Raw genomic sequence first — 6,000 nt, 5'->3', positions numbered from 1 at the left:
ACCCCCAATTTCATTGTTACAAATTGAACATAATTAAAGCATAGTGATTAATCACAAAAACAATATGTAATTATATATGTGTTTTCTGATGGTCTTAGGCAACCCCTGTGAAAGGGTCGTTCGACCCTCAAAGGGGTCACGACCCACAGGTTGAGAACCGCTGGCTTAGGCCTTCTACCTAATTTGATGAATTTATTGCATTTGGGCCTCCCAGTACCAGTCCTTTCCACCACCCTCAGGTTTATGGTTTAAATCAGTGGTTCTCAACCTTGGCTGCACATTAGAATCACCTGGGAATCTTTTTAAAATCCTGATTTCTGGGCCTCATCCTTCGGAAATTCTGTTTCTTTGTTATGGGGTGGGGCCACAACATTAGTAACAAAGAAACAATTTCTGGAGGATGAGGCCCAGAAATCAGGATTTTAAAAAGATTCCCAGGTGATTCTAATGTGCAGCCAAGGTTGAGAACCACTGATTAACCTATACAGTGTGGGCTTGTATTACGAGTTTAATTCATTCTGAGACCGAGCTCGTTAACTCAAATTACTCTATTAACTCAATGCAAAAAATTTGACCAAGAGACAGCTGGTATCTCAAAAAACTCGTTAGTCAGGACACTCGTAAGTCAAGGTCCCACTGTACTTCCACAATGCAGTTGCATCATCTGGTGCTCCCAACCAACCCTGAACCATTCCAAGTACCACAGAGTGAGAACCAATTTAGGACAGGAGGGGTCTAGGCCCAAGGTACCTGGCTGGGACTTTTTACAGTTTACACCTCTTAGATGAGTTGTAACAATAGGGATAGTCTTGGATCTGAACATTCAGTAGACTCAAGCAATATGCCTTTGTGCAAGTAAGAGTTTCTTATTCAGAGATCCTGGAAAATGGCGACCAGCAGGAAGGTAGGGAGGGAGAGAGTGTGAGAGCACAAGGAAGTGATAGAGGAGTGTGTGGACGTGTGTGGTGTGTGTGTGTATGAGCTAGGGACAGTTAGATTCTGCAGGTCTTCAAAGGGGCTGCTAAACCGGGCAGTCTTAGGCGGCGGAGCCCCGCTCCCTGCGCGGACACTCCTGGGCAGCCGGCACGGGCACAGCGACCACACCATCTTGGGAAACAGAGCTGCTTGAGACTAGGATCCTGGCCTCAGCACCACCCAGTCTGATCTCAGACGCATACCAGGACCCTGCAGCCACTGGAGACAGAGACCTGTGACCACAGCTTCAGACCTGCAGACACCAAAAGTTCAGAAATCCCCGCGGCAGATCCGTAACAGAGCCCATCCCCCCTTCCCGCAGCCTCTCGGGCAGCGCCATAGTAACTGATAGACCCACCCCTTGCCGGGGCCTCAGCACTGCCACAGGAACTTTAGCCTGGAAGTGCGAGAGCACCTTGGAACTGATCCAGCTTAGGGCTGGGTTCAGCAGTCCTGGGCTGGGAGCAAACGCATGCGCGAACACCGGGAGGGAACTGATCCTACGCTCACTGCCAGCTTCCGAGCCCTGGGCTGGGAGCAATTGTGCAAACACCAGGAATTTGTCCCACGGAGCACAGGCCCAGGGTCCCCGATTCTCTGGGCAGGAGGCAGCACCGAGCACCAGTGACTTGACTGTGTTTCTTATCACCTGCGCCTGAGATCCTGATTCCCTGTGCATTCATACTAAGAGCCAGTGACTCCAATTCCTGGTGCAAAGGGACACAGAGACCCTGATTCTCAAGGCGAGGTCCCGCGAAGCAACAGAGACTCTGATACTGGATTCCTGGGGAACTCTGACTCCTGGCGCACACTAGGGGGCGCTGATTTTCAACACGCTCCAGGGGGGTCTCTGTTTCAGCATGGTGCAGGCAGGGCCCCTGATTCTAAGGGCGCGCACGAGGCCACATTGATTGCTGGCAACACTGACTCTGAGCGAGCCTGGTTCAAACCAACCCACAACAACCACACATCTTAGTGTCAGAGCTCTTCAGTGACACTAGGGTGGTGGGAGGCTCCCACTGCACACGGCCCAGGCCCACGCAACTCGACGTTTGAATCATCGGGAGATAATCAGAATGAAGAGACGACACAACACCCAGAGGAAAGACAATGAGGAGTCGCCAAGAAAGGAAATTAATGAAGTTGAAGCATGCAACATGACAGAAAAAGAATTCAGAGTAATGGTTGTACAATTCATTCACTGGATGGATGAGAAAATCAACAACCTATGCAAGAGTCAGGAAGAAATGAAAAGTGATATAGCTACAATCAAAAACACCATGGAAAGTTTCAACAGCAGGCTAAAAGAAGCAGAGGACCGAATTAGTGAATTAGAAGATAAGGCAGAGAAACAAGCTCAATCTGAACAGCAACTGGAGAAAAAAATTAAAAAGCAGGAGGAGAGCCTAAGGGAGCTTTGGGACAACATGAAACGAAGTAACATACGCATAATAGGGCTGCAAGAAGGACAAGAAGAGCAGCAAGGATTAGAAAATCTATTTGAAGAAATAATGACAGAAAACTTCCCAGATATGGGGAAGAAAAACGTTACACAAGTACAGAGAGTCCCAAGCAAGATGAACCCCAAAAGACCCACACCAAGACACGTCATAATAACGATGGCAAATGTACAAGACAAAGAGAGAATCTTAAAGGCTGCAAGAGAGAAACAGAGAGTTACCTACAAAGGATCCCCCATCAGATTATCAAATGATTTCTCAACAGAAACACATCAGGCCAGAAAAGAATGGACAGAAATTTACAAAGTGATGCAAAGCAAAGGACTGAATCCAAGAATACTCTATCCAGCAAGGCTATCATTCAAAATTGAAGGGGAAATAAGAAGCTTCACAGACAAAAAAAGGCTAAGGGAGTTTATCACCACCAAGCCAGCAATGCAAGAAATGCTAAAGGGACTGGTGTAAAAAGAAGAAATAAAAAGCTCAGAAAGAAAACAGCCACACAAAAAAAGAAATGGCTACAAACAAGTACCTTTCAATAATAACTTTAAATGTAAACGGACTAAATGCTCCAACCAAAAGACATCGAGTGGCTGAATGGATAAAAAACCATGACCCATACATTTGCTGTCTACAAGAGACCCACCTCATTAGAAGGGACTCACACAGACTGAAAGTGAAGGGATGGAAAAATATCTTTCAGGAAAATGGAAATCAAAAGAAAGCTGGGGTAGCAATACTTATATTGGACAAAATAGACCTCAAAGTAAAGGCCATAACAAGAGATAAGGAAGGCCACTTCATAATACTAAAGGGATCAATACAACAAGAAGATATAACCCTGGTAAACATATATGCACCCAATGTAGGAGCACCCAAATACATAAAAAAACTCCTGGAAGATATCAAAGGAGAGATCGACAACAATACAATCATAGTAGGGGACTTTAATACACCACTGACATCACTGGATAAATCCTCTAGACAAACAATGAGCAAAGAAATAGCAATCCTAAATGACTCACTAGATCAGATGGACTTAATTGACATCTTCAGAACACTTCACCCCAAAGCCATGGAATATACATTCCAATCAAGTGCTCATGGGACAGATTCAAAAATAGACCACATATTGGGTCACAAAGTCTCTCCAAATTCAAGAAGATTGAAATCATACCAAGCATCTTCTCAGACCACGATGGCATAATATTAGAAATAAACTACAATAAAAACAACCCAAAATACTCAAACACTTGGAAGCTGAATAGCATGTTATTAAATATTGATTGGGTTACCAATGAGAACAAAGAAGAAATTAAAAACATCCTGGAAACTAATGACAATGAAAACACAACAATCCAAAACCTATGGGACACAATGAAAGCAGTCCTGAGAGGCAAGTTTATAGCTCTACAGGCCTATCTTAAAAAACAAGAAAAAATGGTAGTAAATCATCTAACTCTACAACTCAAAGAATTAGAAAGAGAGCAACAAGAAAACCCCAGAGTGAGCAGAAGGAAGGAGATAATAAAAATTAGAGCAGAAATAAATGACATAGAGACCAAAAAAACAATACAGAAAATCAATGAAACCAAGAGCTGGTTCTTTGAAAGGATAAACAAGATTGACAAACCTCTAGCCAGGCTCACCAAGAAGCAAAGAGAGAGGACCCAAATAAACAAAATCAGAAACGATAGAGGCGAAATAACAACAGACCCTACAGAAATACAAATGATTGTTAAAAAATACTATGGACAGCTCTACTCCAACAAACTAGACAACCTGGAGGAAATGGACAAATTCCTAGAAAAATACAACATTCCAAAACTCAATCAGGAAGAATCTAAAAATCTCAATAGGCCAATAACTATGGAAGAAATTGAAGCAGTCATCAAAAAGCTTCCAGCAAACAAAAGCCCAGGACCAGACGGCTTCACAGGGAAGTTTTACCAAACATTGAAGGAAGACCTAAAACCTATCCTCCTCAGACTACTACAAAAAATTCAAGAGGAAGGAACACTTCCAAGCTCATTCTATGAAGCCAGCATCACCCTCATACCAAAACCAGGTAAAGACAACACAATGAAAGAGAATTACAGGTCAATATCCCTCATGAACATAGATGCCAAAATCCTCAATAAAATCTTAGCAAATCGGATCCAGCAGTACATCAGAAAGATCATACACCATGACCAAGTAGGATTTATCCCAGGGATGCAAGGATGGTACAATATCCGCAAATCAATAAACGTGATACACCACATAAACAAATTGAAAGAAAAAAACCACATAGTCATATCAATTGATGCAGAAAAAGCGTTTGACAAAATTCAACACCCATTTTTGATAAAAACTCTCAGCAAGGTGGGAATAGAAGGATCATACCTCAACATAATAAAAGCCATATATGACAAACCCACAGCCAACATCATACTCAATGGACAAAAACTAACACCATTTCCCCTAAGAACAGGAACAAGACAGGGATGCCCAGTCTCACCACTCCTATTCGACATAGTACTGGAAGTATTAGCCATTGCAATTAGACAAGAAGAAGAAATAAAAGGCATCCAAATTGGAAAAGAAGAAGTAAAACTGTCCTTATTTGCAGATGACATGATATTATACATAAAAAACCCTAAAGACTCTATCAAAAAACTATTAGACTTAATAAAAGAATTCGGCAATGTAGCAGGATACAAAACTAACGCCAAGAAATCTATAGCATTTCTATACACCAATAGTGAACTTGCAGAAAGAGAGACTAAAAAAACAATCCCATTTACCATAGCACCAAAAAAATTAAGCTACCTAGGAATAAACTTAACTAAAGAGGTAAAAAACCTCTACTCAGAAAACTACAGGACAATGAAAAAAGAGATAGAGGAAGACATAAACAGATGGAAGAACATACCGTGTTCATGGATTGGTAGAATCAACATCATTAAAATGTCCATACTACCCAAAGCAATCTATAAATTCAACGCACTTCCCATTAAAATACCAACGGCATACTTCACAGATCTAGAACGAACTCTCCAAAAATTCATCTGGAATAAAAAAAGACCCCGAACAGCTGCAGCGATCCTGAGAAAGAACAAAGTAGGTGGGATCTCAATACCAGATATCAAGCTGTATTACAAAGCCACTGTTCTCAAAACTGCCTGGTACTGGCACAAGAACAGATATATAGATCAATGGAATAGAATAGAGACCCCAGAAATCGGCCCGAACCAATATGCTCAATTAATTTTTGACAAAGGAGGCATGAACATACAATGGAGCCAAGATAGTCTCTTCAATAAATGGTGTTGGGAAAATTGGACAGATATATGCAAGAAAATGAAACTAGACCACCAACTTACACCATACACAAAAATAAACTCAAAATGGATAAAGGACTTAAATATACGACGGGAAACCATAAAAATACTAGAAGAATCCAAAGGCAACAAAATCTCAGACATATGCCGAAGCAACTTCCTCTCTGATACAGATCCTAGGGCATTGGAAACTAAAGAGAAAATAAACAAATGGGACTATATCAAAATAAAAAGCTTCTGCA

Source organism: Myotis lucifugus, unplaced genomic scaffold, assembly GCF_000147115.1.
Source record: "Myotis lucifugus unplaced genomic scaffold, Myoluc2.0 scaffold_4, whole genome shotgun sequence".
Classification (NCBI taxonomy): Eukaryota; Metazoa; Chordata; class Mammalia; order Chiroptera; family Vespertilionidae; genus Myotis; species Myotis lucifugus.
This window is presented reverse-complemented; position numbering follows the sequence as displayed.